The sequence below is a fragment of the Pinus tabuliformis genome, chromosome 4_1 (genome assembly GCF_031772625.1).
Source record: "Pinus tabuliformis cultivar Carrire ecotype Pingquan chromosome 4_1, CPIR1, whole genome shotgun sequence".
NCBI classification, from domain to species: Eukaryota; Viridiplantae; Streptophyta; class Pinopsida; order Pinales; family Pinaceae; genus Pinus; species Pinus tabuliformis.
This window is the reverse complement of record NC_142303.1, coordinates 869,349,593-869,375,465: the sequence shown is the minus strand read 5'-3', so window position 1 is coordinate 869,375,465 and position 25,873 is coordinate 869,349,593.

Genomic DNA, 25,873 nt, shown 5'->3' with positions numbered 1-25,873 from the left:
TAATCTCGTGCCTAAGGCCATCATGGAGAAATTGGGGTTGGATATCACTAGAAAGTATCATGACCTCTACTCCTTTGATTCAGGTAGAGTAAGGTGCATTGGTCTTATCAAGGATTTGGTAGTCAGTTTGGATCATATTTCGGCTAAAAATGTTTTGATGGATGTGGTTGTGGCAGATATACCTCCTAGATTTGGCATGCTTCTTTCCAGATCTTGGGGAGCAAAGATTAAAGGGACAATGCAGCTTGATTTCTCCTATGCTACCATTCCCGTGTTCGGTCAGATGAGGAAATTATACCAGGAACAAAATATGAAGTACATGATCACTAGCAAGGAGAAACCGGTAAATCATCCAATCAACTATGTACATACTGATTTGGAATCATTTGTTTTGTATTCAGATAGCTTTAATGATGTAAATAGCCAAGTAGTTGAAGTAGAAGACATTCCCGAGATCACTGAAAATTTTAGAGAGGTCTTAAAGCAAGAAAGACAAAGACTTGATAGTACCGCTGAGCAATCAGCCTTCCGACAGCAGCAACATATTGATGGACAGCAAGGAGGAGAAACAGAACAAACAGAATTTCAGCATTTGGAAGAGGATGAAGCAAGCCTGTGGAGCATGGATTTTGATGGCGCGGTAGGAAGGGAAGGTGCTGGAATTGGCATTTGGATACGCAACCCTATTTTCACCCCAAACAAGGTGGCAAGTAATGTAAGGGTCTGTTCTTATAAATTAGCTTTTGACTGTTCAAATAATGAGGCTGAATATGAGGCTTTAATTGTTGGTTTGAAAATTCTTAGAAAGTTGAATGCTAAAAGGATTTCAGTGTATGGCGACTCCGAGTTAGTTATCAAGCAAGTGAAAGGGGAATACCAAGCTAAACATCCTCGAATGCGGGCCTACCGCAATGCGGTACTCGATATTTTGAGAGTATTTTCAGATTATACTTTGACATGTGTCCCTCGTGTTCAAAATGTCATTGTGGATTCACTTGCAACAGCAGCAAGTAATTTGAAAATTCTGATGAATTCAAACAAGAAGTTTGAGATTCACGTGAAGCATTGCCCCGCTGTCCCCGACAACCAAAGGTATTGGCAAGTGTTTCAAAATGATGATGAGATTGATGAATTTCTGCAAAATGAAGGTAAATTCAAAGACACTTCTATTGATGTAGAGTATGATGATGGCGAGGTGGATATAGAAGTCAATCAGATGGAAGTTTTGCAGCTGAAAGAATACATCATTCCTAAAGGTATAATACCTTTAGAGGAGTTGTTCGATAAGGATGATGTGGCTCGAAAACCAAGCTTGTTGCCAACCGAGAAAGGAGTTAAGGATGTGAACATTGGATCAGCTGAAAATCCTAAAATGGTGAAATTATCAAAGGTGTTGCCTCTACAGGTAAAAGCAAAGTATATCAGTTTACTCTCTTCTTTTAATTATGTATTTGCTTGGGATTATTCAGATTTGAAGTCATATGACACAAGCATAATTCAGCATATCATCCCGATTAAGCCAAATCAAAAGCCTTTTCGTCAAAAGCTAAGAAGAATAAATCCAAAGCTACTGCCCTCAATTGAGAAGGAAGTCAATCGGTTGTACAAAACAGGTATCGTTGTTCCTATACGGTTTTCCAATCTTTTAAACCGATCTTTCAAATCATAAAGATCTTCTAACTTGACTACAGACTTTGGTATAGCATTATTAGTGCTATTTTGTTGCAATTGTTGGTCATGTTGGTCTTCGTCAATTATTTGATTGGTATAGGATCCTTCAGATGTGAGGAAACTCACGATATCAAGATCTTCGTTGAAAATCCTCCAATTGGTAATGTTATCAGGAATAGATGGTCTAAAAATTAATTCAATTGAAAATCGATCAGGGCTAAAATCTTCTGAAGGAATGAGCTTGGAAGCTACATTGGCTAAGAGGTCTGCACTAGCATTCTAGAGTCTGGGAATTGATGAAATATTAAATGCTATAAAGTGTTCAGTCAGATCTTGGACTAAAGATTGGTAATGTTTTAGATGACCTGATAAACAATGTATAGTATTACGTACCTGTCTTATTACAATTTCAGAATCTCCGAAAACTTGAAGGTATTTGACGTCTAATCTGATTGCTTTGTATAACCCTTGGACTAAAGCCTCGTATTCTGCGGTATTGTTGGTGCAATCAAATTCGAGTCTGCAAGTTAGCATAGTTTTATCTCCCTCTGGACTTATTAACATGCATCCTGCTCCTGCTCCTTCGTTAGACTTAGAACCGTCAAAAAATAATTTCCAAAATAAAGATTTATTTACAGGACTATCTATAAAATTAATACATTTAGAACTATCTGTTTGAGAGAAATTTTCTAATTGAGATAAAACAGAATGTTCTAAGTAAGGTGAGGTATGAGCATTAAAATTTCCTAGGAAAGAATCTACTGAGTAGTTGCCAATGATGTTATTGTTGTATGCTACTGGTTCATTTTCTCCCTCCAGTTCTGTTACTATGTATTTCTGATGTCTTTCCCGCTCAACTTTTATTTGATTTGGTTTACCATTGTAAGGGAGCCACATGTGTGACCAGTCAGTTGCAAAATATCCATGAAGTTTTTCTGACCAATCCCTGTTGAGAATTAAGCCATAAAATTCCGGAATATCGGCAACTAAAATGTCGATAACTTGACATACCTTTGGGTTGGATGACAGCCTTATGGTAACCTGATTTAATTCACCGATCACTTCAACTTGCGATCGATCTAATTGGACTATGCGCACAGTGGGTTTTTGTGGTTGAACATTCAATTTTGCACATATTGACTTTGGTAAAATATTCGATGAAGCTCTAGAATCCACTAAGCAATTATGCAAATTTTTATTGAAAATTTCATAAGTAAGAAGAAATGGGGGAGTATGAGATCTCGATCTTCCTCCAATTAAGGTGATATTGTTTGGATCAACTTTATTGATCACATTAGTTGGAGGTCTTCCCATGTCATGGAAGCTTGAGAGATTACAGCGGCAGGTAAAGGTGCAACTGGTACAGCATGTAATTCTTTCAAAAGTATCTTTTGCTGGTGTTTTAACTTGCTCAATTCGTGAAAAGTGATATTGGCCCTAGTATTTTTCATGTCTTCGATGATATTATACTCCATTTCATCCGAAATGATCAAAATTTTAGATGGAGTTGATGAGTTTGTTTGGATTGGGCTGGTTTGAGTCGCTTTAGGTGTCGTTTTCTTGACTGCGACTTTATCCTTCGTCATCGAGCTTGCGCTCTTTGGCTTAGGTGTAGGTTAAGAAGGATCAAGTTGATTTCTACTGTGAGTACTGACCGGGGATGCCTCTTGATCCTCTTCATTTAGGAGGATGAAAGCCCACATACCTTTTAACTCTACAAATTCTTCTTCATCGGTATTTTCTTCAGTAGTGATTTCCTCTTCTTCTTCTTCGGATTCAGCGCTTGTAATAGCGTTAGGGGGTCTGGAATCGATTGAAGGGTTCCATTTAAAGGGTCTGTATCACTTTTTAGAAGAAGTTTATGCCACTTGTTTCTTAATGTCGACCATCTCGTTAGACATGGTCTTCAAAACTTTTTGCAATCCTTCTACATCGAATGGATCTTTCGATTGTTTTTTCTTGGGATCTTCCTTGAAAGTAACCTTCTTGTATTTTTGTTCTTCTATCGCGTTTTTTTTCTAAGGCCATAATACGTTTCTCTACTGCTATCGCTTCTTTCATATTTTTGACTAAAGTTGTTTTGTTAGCCTTATCAACAAAGATTGCTATGTTTGATGGTAAAGCAATGATGTACCATTCACTTCGCACTTCTTCGCTAGGCTCGGAAGCAATAGGAATTTTGTTTAAGATTTTATTGAATCGTAAATTGAAATCTTTAATAGGTTCTTTTGACTCAGCCTTAAGGTTAGACAGGTCCTTGATCAATGTTGCCGTAGACCTATCATCACCAAACTTAGTCAGGAATTGTTCTTGGAAAATCTCCCAACTAGTAATAGATCTAGACGGTAATGAGAAATACCATGATCTGGCTATTCCTTGCAGAGTATAAGGAAGAAGTCAAACAACTTCGTTGCTAACTCCATTGAGATTTATGGATAGCATAAAGTTATTTATATGTTCTTCCGCTAGCATGCCTGCCTCAGGATTAAACTTAGGCAGCCATTTTTCAGGATGGGCCGGTAACTGACTCAAGGGTGCAGGCATTAAGACTGCCCCTGGGTTATTCCATGGAGATTGGGCCATTGCTGAACTACTAACAGAGGAAAGTGCAGAAGATGATCCCTGCGGTTGAGAAGATGAGGATATTACGACTCCAGATGATTGAGAAGGAGATGTGGGAGTACCGGTGGACTGATGGACAATGATCTGAAGTGGAGGAGTGGATGGTTGACTTCGTGGTGAAGAGGTTGAGATGGATGATGATGATGAAAGAGTCTCGCTATCGAACCCTTTAGGAGACTTCCTTGCTCTCTTCCTTGTGGGTAGAGGTAACTCGGTTGGCTGAACGCCAAATTTTTCGCTCTTTAATCTGGTAAGAGGATGAGCAGGGTTATATTGCGAAGTCACGTTGCCTTGAGATTTATCATATTTTTGAGGAGATATAGAAAATTGCTGAAGTTTGTGAATCACAGATTCAACTTCAGGAGGTTCAATAGTAGATTGTTCTGAAATGTCAGGGTTTGTAACAGCGGCTGTTCCTCCTTCGACTTTTGGCTCTGGATTTAAAGATACTAAATGCGATGGAGAAGTCGGGGGAGATGGTGAGGGCGATTTACTCTCAGAATGGTATTTAGATTTGGATTTACTTTCCATTCACAGTTCGAGGCCCTCCTAGCGCCAAATATGTCGAAGCCCTGAAAATCGGGTCTACAACAAGGGGGATACCCACCCGATTTGGACCTTGGTTAGCAGCTCCTTTTCTGTTTGGTATAGTGGGTCCGACTGGGGATATGGGACCAGTTTCCCAATTTATGTGTGTGTGTGTGTGTGTGAAGAATTGATATTTCCCTTCTAAAAGTTCCTAAGTGAGATTCTCTAATTCTAACTCTAATATAATAACATGTAAATTGTATTCTAATAAGCAAAAATATCTAGGTCTACACTAACTCGGGGTGTAATCCTTCTGTTATGCAATCTAAAATGATTTCAGATAACAATTGGTAATAAATATCATTCAACTGTTATGAGAAAAAAATTCAATACAGATAAACCACTTCGTACAAAAAGTTAGATGAAACAGTTGTGAAAGGCATATCGCATAATAAGCTATTCATACATTAAGCATAAATAAATAGCTATCACCATACAAAAGTGCCAAATGATAACTCAAGCATTCACGCATCAATATATAAATAACTGAACTTAAATATCACTTTTAACACAAAGGCAGAAATAGTTAAGAGATAGAAGTACCATTTATAACTAGTCCTACTCATGAGCTTCAAGCGATAATGATTTATCTCTTCGTAATCCAACATCCACTAAGAGTACAGAAGTGCAACATCAGTAGCAGATATTAAATACAGATGTCAATAAATCTTGTTCCATTCATTCATCAAAACCTCCTCATAGGGTACAAAAGTGCATGTTCTGGGGATAAGTTTTTGACAAATTTCAGGACCCTTCTCTAAATGCATGAGAAGGGTTTAAATACTACTAACTAAATCTAAAAATAACTTATTACAAAAATGTAGGATGCGGTTTAAATGACTGTCCTCATTTTGGGAAAAAATAAAACGAAATTTAAAACTAAAACTAAAACTAAAATTACTAACTATTTCTGTATCTGCTCCTTGAAGTCGCACGTGTTCAGCATCTGTTTGAGAAGAGTTGGCTGGCCGACTTTGGATTTTAGTTGTGCTGCGAAAATAGAATCGGCAAGAGTTGGCGCCATCTTCTTGGAAGAATTGATGATACACTTGAGACTCATCCACTGGCTGTGTGGCTTTACCAAGTACATCCAGTAACAATCCCAATTCAACTTGGTTAACCTTTGGATTGATTCTGCCTTTTCTTGAGCCTTCTGTCTACAATTGTTGTGCATATATACATACTATTTTGAAGATATTTCTGACAGATACCACTAGTTTTAGGATTTAAGTTTTACTTCTTTACCTCTAGCATTCTTTTTTACAAATTTTTGGGCTTACAGGTGACTGAGCACTTAGAAACTTTCCTTTTCAAGAAGTTTTGCCCAGCGATGCGCAATTAGCGCTAATCGCTCCTCGGAAACTGCCTCCGTTTCTTGATCCAGGCTTCCTTGGTGCGTTTTTTTTTTTAGCGGATATAAAGCTCAAATTTTTGTGAAAATAACGAATTCGTAAGCTCTTGACCCTAAGTCTTAAACTGTCTATCTCTGATATTCGTGCTATCCAGTATCCATTTAACTAGGTCTGTGTATGGGATAATTTTGGGCCTCGCCGCTATTCGATGTAAAAACGAACAAGCTAGCTCTGTAATGGATGCCTCAGAAGAACTATGTGAGCCTACAGTAGCCTCAACCTCCATTACTCTCGGATTCTCTTCCTCAAGTAGATTATACATGCCTTCCCAAGTAGCAATACCAGCATCCCTGTTACAGACGATATCTGTATACAAAGGCGCCATTTCATTCTCTTCAGAGCTCAGGGCTTTGCCTTTCTTTCCCATGGTATCCTGCGTACTGCTTTGTATCGTTCTCTGTTCTTCGTTCCTGCAATTTACAAGTGAAGTGAGAATAATGATATGGAAAGGTGACGGGAAAGTCTTAAATGCTGCAGACATATAAAATATACCACCTTACGTGAAATGACTTTTCGATAAGCACGAAATCATATTCCACTAATAACTGACAACTAACTCATTAATTAGCATTAAAGCGCATAACCAGACGTCGATTTATGGAAAATTCTTCTTTTTGAACAACGAGCACGAAAGATCTGCAATGAAGTGATTTTGCGATTTGCTTCGCAATATCGCAGAATGGCAACATTGCAAGGTTGCTAGCTCGCTATCTCGCATTATCACTTTTCCGCTCTTATCACAACACCACAATATCGCAATATCGCAGGATCATAACATATGAAAATTTTCGTTAATCTATTTTCTGCGAAATGCGATTTGCGATATGCGCCATCGCATATCAGCAGTTTAAAGTTTTTCAACGTAAGCAGTCTTTGATGCATGCGATGCGATATATGTTTGTAGTCCTGTATCGCAATCTCGCAGTCTTAGAATTCGGCTTGCAAGGAGGTATCCTATTATCCTTTTGCGATGCAATATTTCCTAAGGAATAATTCTACTTTATCATAAAACTTAAGCTTTTTTAGATTTTTCAAGGGTATTTTCTTAAGTTTATGATGGTAAGTTTTATTAAAAAGGAAATACAAGCACTAACTGATTTTTTAAATTTTTGACTAAGGGTCCCCACTTATTAGTATTAGTAATAACACCAAATAAGAAGGGGGTTGTTGCTGGCCACAACAATTGGCGATTCACTTGGAAGAACCAGTTATCTCTACTTTTCTTTTGAATTTTCTAAACTTCTAAAACAGAAAATTTTCCACAAAATTAAACTTTATTATAGAAAGAAAAAGTACATCATGCTTTTATATATCAATGATATTTTGATTCTTCTATTTTTCAACTTTGATTATTTACTCCCTTAAGCTAGTCCTTGTATCTACATCAGTCATTACTTGGTTTATAAAGATAAAAACAAAGCCTTCTCTGTAAATCGGTTTTGAATATGCTCATTTGTCATAGGTAGAGCCTCTACTTCCAGCAGGCGTTTATAGCCTCGACAGGGTTACCTGTTACCCAGCAATGATCATGTATCCTACTTAGAGAAATTTACAATTTTCAAAGAAAAATCCATATACACACTTATTGCTTTCATTTTCTTTTCTTTTTACCCTTAAAGAACAATGTCTTGGTTTGGTAGCCAATTTATGACACAGTCATTCACTGATTTATAGCTTTGTTGAACAAGCTGGCTCGTGATGAGACCCCTTGTCTTTTGATTGCAATAATCTTGAGTCATTGCCTTGTTGTGGTATGCAGTACTGGCAAAGTCAGCAAGCTATAATATCTATGATCATGATAAGTCGGCTCGTGATGAGACCTCTTACTCTTTAAGGCAAAGTGTATCTTTGGATCATTCTCTGAACATTGTAGTTTTCTAAGTGGGGAGGAAGTCATTGTTTTCTTAAGATAGCTCTGGACGACAATAGTAGAGTTTTTTTGGTAAGAGCTTTTCTACAGAGAATCTTCATTTTTGTTATTGATACCTTTCATTGGACTGATACAAAACAATTTCCCACTAAAAGTCGTTTTTTATCAAAATTTACAAAGTCGAAACTAGTATCATTTCTAGGCCTAGAACCTTTAACTGTACCTTTCAATAATAACGATCAATTTTCTAAAAGAATTCTATTTATACAAGTGAAGAAACAAAATCTAAAAGAGAATTTGTGTCTTTTACGTGAATCTCAAACGTAACCATTTACAACCAGTTTTATTAAGAAACTAACACAACTACTATACAAAATAGAAGAATGATCTCCTATGGAAAATATTTTTTAAGGATCTGTCCGTTAACAGGTAAAGAATCTCTTTTCCCTGTTAAATCCTGTAACATAAAAGTAGACGGGCCTATGACTTCTACGATTTGAAAAGGGTCAAGCCAAATTCTTTGAAATTTTGTATGTTTCCCTTTTCCTCATGAGCCTTGTCCCATTTTAAAACTAAATCTCCCATCTGAAAATCTTTTCTGGATATCATGTTTGAATCAAAAGAAGCCTTCACTAATGCTTGGTGATGAGCATGAGTTATTTTAGCCTTTTCTCGTTGTTCTTCTAACTTAATTATTTCCAGCTGCCTTAGTTGTAAGGAGGAAGTTGGTGCTTCATCGATATATTGAACTAAGGCTAAAGAGGGAATTGCCAAATGAGTTGGAAGAACCACTTCTTTCCCATAAACTAAATTGAAGGGGGAAGTGCCGATAGAGGCTTTCTGTGTTATTCTAACTGCCCATAAAGCATATATTAAAGATTTGTGCCAATTTTTATGATTTTGATCAATGGTTCGCTTAATGATTCTGATTAAATTCTTATTTGTAGATTCAGCTAATCCATTCCCCTGTGGGTAATAATTGGCAGAGTATTTAAGCTTGAAACCCCTTTTGAGTGCAAATTCAGTCATTGCATTACCAGAAAAATATGATGCATTATCAAACATTAAAGCAGAAGGCAACCCAAACCTGGTGATTATGAACTGGTCTATGAACTCGATGATATTTTCAGCATTAGCCGTCTTGAGTGGAACTGCTTCTACCCATTTAGTAAAGTAATCTATTGCTATAAGAATATATCTATGCTGTTTAGAAGAGTGAGGAACGATCTCACCTATTACGTCCAATCCCCATTGATCAAAAGGCTGCTCAATGTTAACTGGTTGTAGTGGCAAGGATGGTTTCTTTTGTCTCCCAGCAGCAGTTTGACAGACTTGACATTTCCTCACGTAGTTATGTGAGTCTTTGAATAATGTGGGCCAGTAATAGCCTGCACGTAAGATTTTATGAGCAGTAGCGTCTCCAGCATAATGTCCGCCTGCTGGCCCATCATGGAGTTCCTGCAAGACTTTCTCAGCTTCAGGTTTCTCAAGACATCTAAGGAGAACATAATCATAATATTCTAAAAAGAACATCATTTACAAGCTGATATTGTTTGGATTTCAACCTTAGAGCTCTTTTCTTGGTATGATCGAGGTTTGAAGGAGCGTATCCATTCTTTAGATAATAAATGATATCAGCGTATAATGACTCAGCATCGTTTAGGCTTACCTCATAAGTTTGTATCTTTGCAGATGGAATTTGATATAAGTGATGCTCCAGCCAGCATTTTGCAAAAGCCTTGACCTTTTACAATACTTGCTAGTTTGATTTCTATGTCATATTCCTATAAGGCAATAACCCAATTGGCTCTTTTCTCAACCACATCCTTCTGTACTAGAAGATGTCTTACCGCTGGAAACGGTAATAAGATTTTTGTATGTGTTTTGAGTAAAAAAGGTCTAAAATACTTAATTGCTTTGAAAACAGCATAAGCTTGTTTCTCCACATCTGAATAATTCAACTCATCCCCTTGTAAATTAGAACTGAAAAAAGAAATTGGGACTTCTGCCTTTTCTTGATTTTCTTGAGTGACTATCGCAGCATATGATCTATCAGAGGCAAATGTATATAAAATAAAAGGATCATAAAAATTTGGAGTTGCTAAAGATGGAGCATTAACAATTTCTTGTTTGATCAGATTGAATGCCTCATGTTCATCTTGGCCCCATTTAAAGTTTGAGTTCTTTTTAATCATTGCTTGTAAAGGAGACACAATTCTTGAAAAATCTGGAACAAATCTTTTTACAAAGTTAATCTAGACAAGAAAATATTGCATGGCTTTCTTGTTGTGAGGTAGAGGAACTACAGAAATCTCCTTGATTCTGTCAGGATCAATGTGAATTCCATATTTTGACACTATGAATCCGAGAAGTTTTCCTTCACTTAATGCGAAAAAGGATTTTTTCGAGTTAAGTGAAATTCCATACCTTTGACAACGTTGGAAGATTTGTTTTAAATCTTTAAGGTGATTGTCTCATTTCTTGGAATATACAGTTATATCATCCAAATAGATTACCATTGGTTTATTAACTAACCCTTTGACTGCGATGTCCATGGCTCTCTGAAATGTGCCACCAGCGTTAATCAGACCAAATGGCATCTTTTGATATGCGTATGTGCCCCATTTAGTTCTGAATGTGGTTTTTAATTGATCATCAGGATGTACTAACACTTGATTGTATCATGAGAATCCATCCAAGAAGGACATCAATTATGAGCCCGCAACCGCCTGCAGTATTTGTTCCATGGGAGGCAAAGGAAAACTATCCTTTTGGCAGGCTTTGTTAAGATTTCGAAAGTCAATGCAGATTCTAATGTCCCCGTTTTTATTTCTAACAGGGACCATATTGGAAACCCATTTGGAATGTCGAACAGGAAAAATTATTTTGGCTTTCAATAACTTATTGAGTTCAGATTTGATCTGGTTTTCTAGATTGGGATGGATCTTTCTCAACTTTTGTTGGACAGGTTTTTCATCGTCTGTCATTGGAATAGTATGTTGGATGATGGATGTGTCGTACATTTTGAGTTCATCATAATTCCAAGCAAAGACACTTTTTTATTGTCTCAAGAGACGAATATACGCTAATTTTTCTTCAGGAGCTAGACCAAGGCCTAGATTGATATTTTGTGGTTTGGTATCAGTTCCTAGATTTACTAATTCATAGTTCAAAGTTGAACTTTGGAGTTTTGAATTGGTAGATCTTTTAAACGGATCTTTCAAATCATAAAGATCTTCTAACTTGACTACAGACTTTGGTATAGCATTATTAGTGCTATTTTGTTGCAATTTTTGGTCATGTTGGTCTTCGTCAATTATTTGATTGGTATAGGACCTCTCAGATGTGAGGAAACTCACGATATCAGGATCGTCATTAAAAATCCTCCAATTGGTAATGTTATCAGGAATAGATGGTCTAAAAATTAATTCAATTGAAAATCGATTAGGGCTAAAATCTTCTGAAGGAATCAGCTTGGAAGCTACGTTGGCTAAGAGGTCTGTACTAGCATTCTGGAGTCTGAAACAAAAATCTTCTGATACGCAGAATAGATATATAAATATTTTATTAAGAAGATGAATTTATAGATGATTGATTACAATGGGGTTCCTGGCTTATACACCGCCATGGACACCCTTTAGGAAAGGGCATGATCTTATGATCGTGCCCTTTCGTCTAACTAAACCTAAAATTAAATAGTAACCTAAAATTAACTAGTTTTTTACATAACATTGCCTTCCTCTCGAAAGAATGCTTTGTCCTCAAAGCACATGTAACGACGAACATTGTTGACAAAATGCTTCATTCTCTAAAGAAGCGTTTTCTTCAGGTAAGTTCTTCCACTTGATCAGATACTCCAAGATGATCAAAGTCACACACTTTAAAAGATCTTGGATTAATCTCTCAATTTCCGCTTTTTGGAGATGTGGATATCGGTATGGCTTGATGTTGATGGGGTCTGACCCTACCTTGACTTCTATTCTATGCTCAATTTCCCTATTAGGTGGCATCTTCATAGGTAGGTCTTGAAATACTTTTTCATGCTTCCAAATCAAATCTTGTATCTCTGGTGACTCTTCTCTGGTCATATTTGCAGATAACATCTCTAACTGGTGACATTGTACTACATAAGCAGGTGCTCCATTTCGACTCAGCTTCATCATCTGGGATGATGATGTAACTTGATTTTCTGGTGCTTGGAATCCGTGTAGCTTGTACTTCTGACCTCCCCATTTGAATTTTATAAATTGTACTTGATGGTTGACAGCATAAGTACCTAAAGTTCGTAACCATTGGATACCTAAGACTACATCTACTCCTCCTAACGGTACTGTGAAGAATGGAGACTCTAGATTAAAGTCTTGAATCTGCAAATTGACCTTATGGCATTTCCCTACCTTTTCAATCTTCTTACCATTAGCTACCATCACTTTCATGTTTGGTAAGGGCAATGAAAAGATATTGAGTCTCTTTGCCACGGTTGCATCTAAAAAATTGTGTGTGCTTCCAGAGTCGACGAGAACCACTACGTTGTTCTTCTTTATGTGTCCTTTTAACTTTAAAGTTTGAGGTTGTGATATACCTGTCATAGCTGATAATGACACTTGCGGAATACTTCCGTCATATAATTCTGGTGATAATTCTGGGGCGTCTTCTGTGTCTTCTATGTCATAATCTTCACTGTTTGAATCATTGGTTGCTTCACAATTATATAGGTTCTTTGGTTCTTTTCCTTTAGCACATCTATGTTTGGGGTCCCATTTCTCACCACAGCATTTACATTTACCCTCTTTTATCCTTTGCATTTCCACATTAGATTTTTCATCTTCACGACGATGTGGTGGAACATATCTTGTATTATTTGAGTCCACATACTGGGGTATCCTTCGTCTTGCATAAGCTTTTTCCACTTTTGACTAAAATATTGGTTCGGATTTCTTTTCGGCTGTTTTTGCTTTTCGTCTTGCTACTTCTATAGATGTAATGTCGTGCATCTCAAGTTCTGCTTGCAAATGGGTTTTGAGTCCCGAGATGTATGACTGAATTAGACGAGATTCTGATAACCCAGGTACTCGTGTTACTAAGGTCTCCCATTCTTGAGTGTATTCATCCACACTTCCTTTTTGTCGTAATTTGATGAGTTTTGAAAAGAATTCTTCTTCCTTTACACCTTGGAATCTTTTGAAGAATGCATCTTTAAACTTTCTCCAGCTAATGACGTGTGTTGTTTTTTTCCACCACATATACCAGTTATATGCTTCTCCTTCCATTTTCATGGATGCATGCCTAAGCTTTTCGTCATCGTCATTGATTTCATATATCTCAAAGTACTCTTCTGCTTTATTTATCCATGCAACATTGTTTTTTTCGGTTCCATCGAATTTAGGCATCTCGACCTTTGCCCTCTTCTTGTATGTGGCTAATGGTTGAGCAAAAAAAGGGTGCTGATTAGTAAGGGTATCCCAAAGTTGCTTGTTTGTAAAGGCCGTGTTACTTGCTTCTTGGTGGGGTGTCGCTGATTTTCTTGGGGATTCAACCTTTTCATGAGAATCTGTTGACTTTGTTGAATCTGATGAGAGGTGTTCTTGATTCTCTTCACTTTCTTTTATTAGCTCTTTGGGTGTACAATTCGACCTTTTACACAGAAGTCTCAGCATTGTTAAGGCATCTCTGATGTTTACTTCTGTTTGGACATGTTGACTTTCCATCTTTATCTCTATTCGATTTGTCGTATCTGGAAGATTTTTTATTTTGTCTGCTTGCTCCCCAAGCTTGATCTCGAATTCATTTAGTCTTTTATTGACCTCATCGTGGTTTCTATTTATCTTATGCTCTGCATCCAACAATTTTTTTTGGAAATCCGCCATTGTCATTGTCGACATTGAGCGGGTTTGCGGGGGCGTGTATTTATTTGCCAGCTAAAATATTTTTCCTCCCTCTTTTTTTTTATCTAAAATAAATTTTATACATATAACTTTTAATTAATTAAATTAACTTATATATATAACTTTTAATTAATTAAATTATATATATATATATATAACTTTTAATTAATTAAATTAGCTTTTTATATATATATATATATATATATATATATAACTTATAACTAAATTAAAGTTATATGTTATAAAATTTATAATATATATTATATATAACTTATATATATTTATATTATAATATATATATATATATATATATAGATATATATATATAAATTAACCGTTATATATAATTTGCGGATATAAATATATATTATATATTTCACGTTATTTATATACATAAATGTTATATAATATATAAATATTTAATATAATTTAGTTATATATCTATATATATATATATATATATATATATATATATATATATATTATAAATATATATATTGAAATGAACGGCACAACCGAATTTAAATGAAACGGCATGCCGAGAGTCAATGGCCACGATGATTGGCTGTAGATGTGGCCAGAATCGAGGGTTAAGGACTGGTTGCGGACGACGTGCAGGGAATGGCGTACAGCGGACGACCGACAGGTAGAACGATGAGCGGAGAGGGCGGAAAACCGGTGCGGCTGTGGACAGTAGCGGATTCGACGGGCAGCGGAAGGGATAACACAGCGAAGGAACAAGAGGGAACACGACGAGGGGCAACGGAACAGTGAAACAGTTGGGCAAATGAGCGATGCGGTGGTCGTGGACGGTGAGGGACAACAGTCGAGGGGCAGCAAAACGGATTGCAGGTTGAAGGCAGCAGAACAGCGAGGGTGTGCAAGTCGAGGGTCGTAGGGCTCTGATACCAGATGAAACAAAAATCTTCTGATACGCAGAATAGATATATAAATATTTTATTAAGAAGATGAATTTACAGATGATGATTGATTACAATGGGGTTCCTGGCTTATATACCGCCATGGACACCCTTTGGGAAAGGGCATGATCTTATGATCGTGCCCTTTCGTCTAACTAAACCTAAAATTAAATAGTAACCTAAAATTAACTAGTTTTTTACATAACAGAGTCTGGGAATTGATGAAATATTAAATGCTATAAAGTGTTCAGTCAGATCTTGGACTAAAGATTGGTAATGTTTTAGATGACCTGATAAACAATGTATAGTATTACGTATTGTCTGATTACAATTTCAGAATCTCCGAAAACTTGAAGTTATTTGACGTCTAATCCGATTGCTTTGTATAACCCTTGGACTAAAGCCTCGTATTCTGCGGTATTGTTGGTGCAATCAAATTCGAGTCTGCAAGTAAAGCATTGATGTACCATTCACTTTCCACTTCTTCGCTAAGGTGGGAAGCAGTAGGAATTTTGTTTAAGATTTTATTGAATTGTAAATTGAAATCTTTAATAGGTTCTTTTGACTCGACCTTAAGGTTAGACAGGTCATTGATCAATGTTGCCGTAGACCTATCATCACCAAACTTAGTCAGGAATTGTTCTTGGAAAATCTCCCAACTAGTAATAGATCCAGACGGTAATGAGAAATACCATGATCCAGCTGTTCCTTGTAGAGTATAAGGAAAAAGTCGAACAACAGCATCTTCATTGGTAACTCCATTGAGATTTATGGATAGCATAAAGTTATTTATATGTTCTTCTGCTAGCATGCCTGCCTCAGGATTAAACTTAGGCAGCCATTTTTCAGGATGGGCCGGTAACTGACTCAAGGGTGTAGGCATTAAGACTGCCCCTGGGTTATTCCATGGAGATTGGGCCATTGCTGAACTACTAACAAAGGAAAGTGCAGAAGATGATCCCTGCGGTTGAGAAGATGAGGATATTATGACTCCAGATGATTGAGAAGGAGATGTGGGAGTACCGGTGGACTGATGGACAATGATCTGAAGTGGAGGAGTGGATGGTTGACTTCGCGGTGAAGAGGTTGAGATGGATGATGATGATGAAAGAGTCTTGCTATCGGACCCTTTAGGAGACTTCCTTGCTCTCTTCCTTGTGGGTAGAGGTAACTCGGTTGGCTGAACGCCAAATTTTTCACTCTTTAATCTGGTAAGAGGATGAGCAGGGTTATATTTCGAAGTCACGCTGCCTTGAGATTTATCATATTTTTGAGGAGATATAGAAAATCGTTGAAGTTTGTGAATCAAAGATTCAACTTTAGGAGGTTCAATACTAGATTGTTCTGAAATGTCAGGGTTTGTAACAGCTGCTGTTGCTCCTGCAACTTCTGGCTATGGATTTAAAGATTCTAAATGCAATGGAGAAGCCAGGGGAGATGGTGAGGACGATTTACTCTCAGAATGGTATTTAGATTTGGATTTACTTTCCATTCACAGTTCGAGGCCCTCCTTCTAGCGCCAAATATGTTGAAGCCCCGAAAATCGGGTCTACAACAAGGGGGATACCCACTTGGTCCAGACCTTGGTTAGCAGCTCCTTTTCCATTTTGTATAGTGGGTCTGACTGGGGATATGGGACCAATTTCCCAATTTATGTGTGTGTGTGTGAAGAATTGATATTTCCCTTCTAAAAGTTCCTAAGTGAGATGCTCTAATTCTAACTCTAATCTAATAACATGTAAATTGTATTCTAATAAGTAGAAATATCTAAGTCTACACTAACCCGGGGTGTAATCCTTCTGTTATGCGATCTAAAATGATTTCAGATAACAATTGGTAATAAAGATCATTCAACTGTTATGAGAAAAGAATTCAATACAGATAAACCACTCCGTATAAAAAGTTAGATGAAACAGTTGCGAAAGGCATATCGCATAATAAGCTATTCATACATTAAGCATAAATAAATAGCTATCACCGTACAAAAGTGCCAAATGATAACTCAAGCATTCACGCATCAATATATAAACAACTGAACTTAAATATCACTTTTAACACAAAGGCAGAAATAGTTAAGCGATAGAAGTACCATTTATAACTAGTCCTACTCATGAGCTTCAAGCAATATTGATTTATCTCTTCGTAATCCAACATCCACTAAGAGTACAGAAGTCCAACATCATTAGCAGATATTAAATACAGATGTCAATAAATCATGTTCCATTCATTCATCAAAACCTCCTCAGAGGGTACAAAAGTGCATGTTCTGGGGATAAGTTTTTGACAAATTTCGGGACCCTTCTCTAAATGCATGAGAAGGGTTTAAATACTACTAACTAAATCTAAAAATAACTTATAACAAAAATGTAGGATGCAGTTTAAATGATCGTCCTCATTTTGGGCAAAAATAAAATGAAATTTAAAACTAAAATTGAATCTAAAACTAAAATTACTAACTATTTTTGTATCTGCTCCTTGAAGTCGCACGCGTTCAACATCTGTTTGAGAAGAGTTGGCTGGCCGACTTCTGATTTTAGCTGTGCTACGAAAACAGAATCGGCAAGAGCTGGCGCCATCTTCTCGACAGAATTGATGATACACTTGAGACTCATCCACTGGCTGTGTGGCTTTACCAAGTACTTCCAGTAACTTGGTTAACCTTTGGATTGATTCTGCCTTTTCTTGAGCCTTCTGTCTCCAATCTGTCTGTAGTTGTTGTGCATATATACATACTATTTTGAAGATATTTCTGACAAATACCACTGGTTTTAGGATTTAAGTTTTACTTCTTTACCTCTAGCGTTCTTTTTTACAAATTTCTGGGCTTATAGGTGACTAAGCACTTAGAAGCTTTCCTTTTCAAGAAGTTTTGCCCAGCGATGGCACTAATCATGCATCGGAAACTGCCTCTGTTTCTTGATCCTAGCTTCCTTGGTGCGTTTTTTTAAGCGGATATAAAGCTCAAATTTTTGTGAAAATAACGAATTCGTAAGCTCTTGACCCTGAGTCTTAAATTGTCTATCTCTGATATCCGTGTTGTCCAATATCCATTTAACCAGGTCTGTGTATGGGATAATTTTTGGCCTCGCCACTATTCGGTGTAAAAACGAACAAGCTAGCTCTGTAATGGATGCCTCAGAAGAACTATGTGAGCCTGCAGTAGCCTCAACCTCCATTACTCTTGGATTCTCTTCCTCAAGTAGATTATGCATGCCTTCCCAAGTAGCAATACCAGCATCCCTGTTACAGGCGGTATCTATATACAAAGGCACCATTTCCTTCTCTTCAGAGCTTGGGGCTTTGCCTTTCTTTCCCATGGTATCCTGCGTACTGCTTTGTATTGTTCTATGTTCTTTGTTCCTGCATGTTACACGGCAATTTGTCACTGTTTGTCACCATCCCTGTTGCCCCTCACCTGCACACTGGAGGACTTATTCCAGGACCTGTGAGAGGTGACATGACCTGAAACCACTTGCATCATATTCCTCTAAGTATGAGCTTCATATGCCCTGAAGACATCTCCTGCAGAATACCCATGAAAACAGCTCTTTTTGCATTAGCGTGGGTCCTCAGTTCACTGCCCGCGCCAATGAGGGAAATCCTCTAAAGAGGGCGCGCTATTGGCGCTCTGTCTCAGAGTCGCACTCGCGCCAACCGAATTGAGTAAAGTTTTCAACAAACAAGCTTCCGAAGGTTCTCCTTAACCCATTCACCAACTGAATCTATGTTGAGCTAGGATGGTTTGGCTTCGAATCTCCATAGAAAGGAAAGTGGTTTGCCACCTTTCATGGAAGTTTCCAAGTGATAAAGCCAATCCCATGAATAATGTGGTTGATCCTATCTCTTTCTTCTCTATCTATAAAAGCTTGCCTCTATGCCTTGAGCAAGCTAGTTACAGTAGTTCTGGTTCCAGCATAGTGATAGAGAGTTTGAAGCTGCAAGAGCCTTCTTTGCACCCATAAGGCCAAATCTAAGTAAGGAGATTCTTGTCACCCAAAGAGAGAGAGGCTTGTTCCCATCCCAACAAGCTTTGCAAGACTTGTGTAGCTGACTACCCAGCCAAAGGAGGATTTGACATCAGAACAATGGTTGTATTCTTCTTTGTTATTTATTAATAATAGATGACTATCATTATGGTTCCACTCTCATTGTCTTATCTTTGATGTTGAGTTATATCTTTTCTGACTGATATATAATTGCATCTACTAGATTTTATGCTTGTATTCGTGTTGTTCTTTGCGTGTGCAGGTGTCCAATCACGGAGATCGTGGGGATTGTGACCGGTTGAGGCAAAGGAACAAGAGCGACGTCTCTTCTACGAACATTAGCGTTGGAATCCAAGTAGGTTCTCACCATCCACTTTTTATTTGCAATTAAGAACTTGCGTGATAGCATTGTGTGATTGTTGCTAGACCCGGTCTGGGCTAGTAGGAATCCTCTCTGAAATTGTTGTGGAGGTAAATCCTCTCTGCGGACAGAGACGATCCCTACTAGCCCAGACCGGGTCTAGCAACAATCACACAATGCTATCACACAAGTTCCTAATTGCAAATAAAAAGTGGATGGTGAGAACCTACTTGGATTCCAACGCTAATGTTCGTAGAAGAGACGTCGCTCTTGTTCCTTTGCCTCGGCCGGTCACAATCCCCACGATCTCTGTGATTGGACACCTGCACATGCAAAGAACAACACGAATACAAGCATAAAATCTAGTAGATGCAATTATATATCAGTCAGAAAAGATATAACTCAACATCAAAGATAAGACAATGAGAGTGGAACCATAATGATAGTCATCTATTATTAATAAATAACAAAGAAGAATACAACCATTGTTCTGACGTCAAATCCTCCATTGGCTGGGTAGTCAGCTACACAAGTCTTGCAAAGCTTGTTGGGATGGGAACAAGCCTCTCTCTCTTTGGGTGACAAGAATCTCCTTACTTAGATTTGGCCTTATGGGTGCAAAGAAGGCTCTTGCAGCTTCAAACTCTCTATCACTATGATGGAACCAGAACTACTGTAACTAGCTTGCTCAAGGAATAGAGGCAAGCTTTTATAGATAGAGAAGAAAGAGATAGGATCAACCACATTATTCATGGGATTGGCTATATCACTTGGAAACTTCCATGAAAGGTGGCAAACCACTTTCCCTTCTATGGAGATTTGAAGCCAAAACATCCTAGCTCAACATAGATTCAGTTGGTGAATGGGTTAAGGAGAACCTTCGAAAGCTTGTTTGTTGAAAACTTTACTCAATTTGGTTGGCGCGAGTGTGACTCTGAGACAGAGCGCCAATAGCGCGCCCTCTTTAGAGGATTTCCCTCATTGGCGCGGGCAATGAACTGAGGACCCTCGCTAATGCAAAAAGAGCTGTTTTCATGGGTATTCTGCAGGAGATGTCTTCAGGGCATATGAAGCTCATACTTAGAGGAATATGATGCAAGTGGTTTCAGGTCATGTCACCTCTCACAGGTCCCGGAATAAGTCCTCCAGTGTGCGGGTGAGGGGTAACAGGGATGGTGACAAACGGTGACAAATTGCTGTGTAACAGATGCCCCCTAAAGCATGAGGCCCGAGGGAGAGAGAGGGGTGAAATGCTTTACAAGAACATGCGTGACTGAAAACACAGCTGCCAGAGAACCTGCGAAAAGAAGTACAACTGATATCTCAAGTACATGATATATGTGGTATGGGCGCAGCCATCCATAACAGAGTACATAATAATCTAGATCCAAGGCATGGACGCAGCCATCCAGAGAGGATTGATAAATAGACTCAGGCATGGTCGCAGCCATCCAGCGAATGAGTCATGGAATGAACATAATAATCCACAAAGCGCAGCCTGGATTCCAACAGACAAAATCCAGGGTCTTGCGCTCCATCTCGACCCAAACAGAGTACAAGGCATGCGAATACATGTGTTGGAGTCGAACATGCATGAACATCATCTGATTACCAGCCAATAGTGAAAACTGTTAACAGACGTGATAGGTACCACCAATAATGACAGTGGTCCTTAAGGTACTATAGGTACAATCTACGGTGTGCGAATCAATGAGCTGGCGTCGAACACCCGTAGAATCATTCGATCAGAGGCCAATGATAAAAACCTCTCGTCGAACATGAAGAACCTGCCATTGAGGCATGCAGGCTCCAAGGCACCGGAAAGGAGTCTCTAGATCAATTTCCTGGATAATGAGCTGAAGTCGACAGGAAGTGACCTTGATCGAAGGTGGGCCATAGTGTTTCCCACATCATCGACACGAGATAGAGGAGGAATGTTATGAATCAGAATTATGTGAGTTATCAGAGGGAGGTTATTATTCTGCAGAGGTCAATTTCTCTTGAACATATCGGCAGCACGACAGTGGACTTGGCAGTATTTGACATCAAATGAGCAGAGGTCATGGTGACAAGGCAATGAGCAGATGAGAGGTCAAATAGGATCACCCAAAACTCACGTAGGCAAGTGAAAAGCGAGATGAGATGTCCCCACCTAGACACAAAAGCAGAAAAGTGCCATGTTCAAGAGCGATATACTGCCGACACGACAATAATTATGGGTCCATTTTCCCCACCACTTCTGGCGAGTACCCCAGTTATTTTTAACAAGCTTGACGGGGATAGCATATGCTTGTGAGGCATCATTCTGACGGGATCTGATGTCATCAGGTTTTAACGAGCCTGACAAAGGAAGAACTCGGCGTCTTTTCATGTTTAGAGAGTTTGAAAAGACAGCAGAAAAGGAAACTCCAGGGGGTCCTTTTTCGTAAAGTTGTGTCTCTCGAGCCCGAAAAAGTATAAAACAATGCTCGAAAGAACCGCCCGATCATTACGATCGAGGAGTACTTTTCATATGTAGTGACATCGACCTGAAAAAGTAAAAAAGCGATCGATATCACGTCGTTTCGTAACCATTAACGAGCCTGAAACGACAAAGACCGCCTATTATTTACGTTTTAACGAGTCAAGAGGGAACTCGGCAATCTTTTCGTCTTTAAACGATCGGAAAAGAGCTAAAAGCAGACCTCCATTTTTATTCTCTTTAACGAGTCAAAAAGGGAAAAATACTCGGCAATCTTTTCATTTTTTACGAGTCAAAAAAGAGCTTAAAAGGAGACTCGTCCTGGAGGAACGAGTGGTATAAAGGGTAGCAACTGGTTCCGGCAATGGTGGAACTGCTCAAGACATGTAATGGTCAAGAGGCTGGCTAATAAAACCACTCATCGCTGCGGCTCCTCAGGAAAGGAAAAAACCACCAAGTGAAAGCATATGATCAGCCAAAGAGATGGTAGCAATGGAATGAAACAACCAAGGCTCATCTAACAGAATTTAGCGGATAAAAATGGCAATCACGAGATGTAAATCGGGTATGGGTTCATTTTTACACAAGCTTGAACCATGGAGAACTTTTCTTGGATTCTGTTTCATGTTTACACAAGCTTGAAACGAAGAACTATTGTTGGAGAGGTAAATCCCCTCTGCGGACAGAGGCGATCCCACTAGCCCAAAATGGGTCTAGCAACAATCAATTAATGCTACCATGCAAGTTCCTAGTTGCAAATTGAAAGTGGATTATGAGAACCAACCTGGAGTCCAACGCTAGTGTCGTAGACGAGTTGATACTCTCGTTCCCTTGCTCCGGCAAGTCACGACCCTCACGATCTCTGCGAATGGATACCTGCACATGCAAAGAACGAAGCGAATACGAGCATAAAATCCACTAAATACAACTATACATCGGTCAGAAAAGACATAGATCAAACATCATCATAATGAACAATAAGATCGAAACCATAATGATAGTCGTTTATTAATGAATAATCAATAGAGAAAAATACAACCAAAGTTCTGACGTTGAATCTCTCCTCTGGCTGGGCGAGCAACTACGTATGTCTTGCAATAGACCTTTCTCTCTCTTTGATTATGACTACACAGCTCAGACTTCCGGCAGCATAACCTCCCTATGCTTCAAGACTCTTACTATCACTCAAGACAAGAGTTATCACTACTACTCCAAAACTAGCTTGTCAAATGCATGAGGACATACTTTTATAGATGGAGAAGGGGAAGAAGATACAATGAATCAAGACACCCATTATGGATTGGCATTATCTCCAAAAAGCCGTTGTGGATAGATGTAAGGGATAGATGATGAATCTCGACATCTAGAAGATTAGCTTTATCCTCAAAAGACTTCATGACTTGAAGGGAAAAAACATCCGGGCGCGCGTTTGTGTAAAAATATTTTCCAAACTTGGTTGGCGCGGGTGTAACTCTAAGACAGAGCGCCAATGGGCGCGCCTTCTTTTGAGGATCTCCTTCATTGGCGTGGGTAGTACACTGTGGACCCGCGCTAGTGGAAAAAGGGCACTTTTCAGGGATATTTTGCAGGAGGTGTCTTCAGGGCACATGAAGTTCATACTTAGGGGAACATAATGCAAGTGTTTTTAAGTTATGTCACTGCTCACATGTCCTGGAATGAGTCCTCCAAAGTACGGGAAAGGGGTAACAGGGACAGTGACCAATGGTGACAAATTACTGTGTAACAGATGCCCCCTAAAGCATGAGGCCCGAGAGAGAGAGAGGGGTGAAATGCTTTACAAGAACACATGTAGTTGCCGCCGAGAATCTGCATCGAGAGATACAACTGATAGCTCAAGTACATGATATATGTGGTATGGTCACAGCCATCCATAAGAGAGTACATAATAATCTAGATCCATAGTATGGGCGCAGCCATCTGGTTAGGATCAATGAATAGACTCAGGTATGGTCGCAACCATCCAGTGAATGAGTCATGTAACAAGAATCACGCCTGGATTACAACAGACAAAATCCAGGGTCTTGCGCTCCATCTCGACCCGAACAAAAGTACAAGTTCAAGCATGCGAATATATGAGCTGAAGTCGAACATGCATGAACATCGTCTGATTACCAGTCAATAATGAAAACTGTTAACAGACGCGAGAGGTACCACCAATAATGACAATGGCCCTCAAGGTACTATAGGTACAATCTACGGCGTGCGAATTAGTGAGCTGGCGTCGAACACCCGTAGAATCATTCGATCGGAGGCCAATGATGAAAACCTCACGTCGAACACGAAGAACCTGCCATTGAGGCATGCAGGCTCCAAGGCACCGAAAGGGAGTCTCTAGATCAGCTTCCTGGATAATGAGCTGAAGTCGACAGGAAGTGACCTTGATCGAAGGTGGGCCATGATGTTTCCCACATCATCGACACGAGACAGAGAAATAATGTTGTGAATCAGGATTATGTGAGCTATCAGAGGGAGGTTGTTTTTCTGCAGAGGTCAACTTCTCTTGAACATATCGTCGGCACGATAGTGGAATTGGCAGTATTTGACATCAATGTATCAGAGGTCATGGTGACGAGGCAATGAGCAGATGAGAGGTCAAACAGGATTATCCAAATCCACGGAGGCAAGTGAAAAATGAGATGAGATATCCCCACCCAGACACGAAAGCAGACAAGTGCCATGTTCAAGAGCGACATACTACCGACACGACAATAATTATGGTTCCATTTTCCCCCGCCATTTCTAGCGAGTACCCCAATTATTTTTAACAAGCTTGATGGGGATAGCATATGATTGTGGTGTGTCATTTCGACAGAATCCGATGTCATCAGGTTTTAACGAGTCTGACAAAGGAAGAACTCGGCGTCTTTTCATGTTTAGAGAGTTTGAAAAGATAGCAAAAAGGAAACTCCAGGGGTGTCCTTTTTCGTAAAGTTGTGTCTCTCGAGCTCGAAAAAGTATAAAACAATGCTCGTTGTTTCGTAACCATTAACGAGTCTGAAATCACAAAAACCCGGTAATCTTTTTATGTTTTAACGGTCAGGAAAAAGAACTTAAAACGACCACCTCTTATTAACGTTTAACGAGTCAAGAGGAGTAACTCGGCAATCTTTTCATCTTTAAACGGTCAGAAAAGAGCTGAAAGCGGACCTCAAAGTAACCTTTTCACATGTTTTACCAAGCTTGAAAAAGTAGGAAAAAGGAGCTCGTTTCGTCGCTTGAGTTGCACCAACACCTGTCATCATACCAAAAACAGCGTAAAACCCATTTTGATATATAAATATATTCAAAAATACTCAAAAAAGACATTATTTTAACCCAAAAATAATGTTTTTAATACATTTTAGGTAAAAAAAGGCTATAAAATAGTGAAATGGTAAGAAACAAATTCACTTTTTACTTTTCACCTTGTGAGTTTACCATTGGAGGGTTTTGGGTGCAAACTTCAACCGTCGATTGTGATCAATCCAGGAAAGCGATCGAGCCGCCGTCTGAAACAGGTAAGAGGTCTTGTCCTTAGCTTTATTTCCATTCCTTTTTTATGCATTTTGTCCGTTAATTGAACCTCTGCAAGGAGGAATTTGAAATTTAGGGCAGCACCCCATTGGCGCGGGTATCCGGCACGGATCCGCGCCAATGGGGTGATTTACCCCAAGGTTCCACGCCAACCGCGCAAACTAAATTTTACCGTAAATTTCATCATTATTTTTAAAATTTGGTTGGTTTGTAAGCTTATCATTGTTCCAATAATGACTTATTCATCCTTGTGGGTGCAGGAAACAAGCAAAAATGGTGGTGGAATGGAAAGAACGTGAACATGATGTTGTAGATGCCTTGGCCATCGAGGATGAGGGATGCATGAACGCTCTGAGGGATTGTGGTCTCAAGAAGTTCTTCCTCACGCCTTATCTGCGAGCTCAGACTGAGTTATTGCAGTTCATAGTGGATGCTTGGGATGTGGATGACCAAGTATTTCGCTTACGGGACCAAACCTTAGAGCTGGACGTGTCTGATGTGTATTTCATTACTGGGCTATCACGGAGAGGGGCGAGCCCCATTCTGACCGGAAGTAGGCCTTC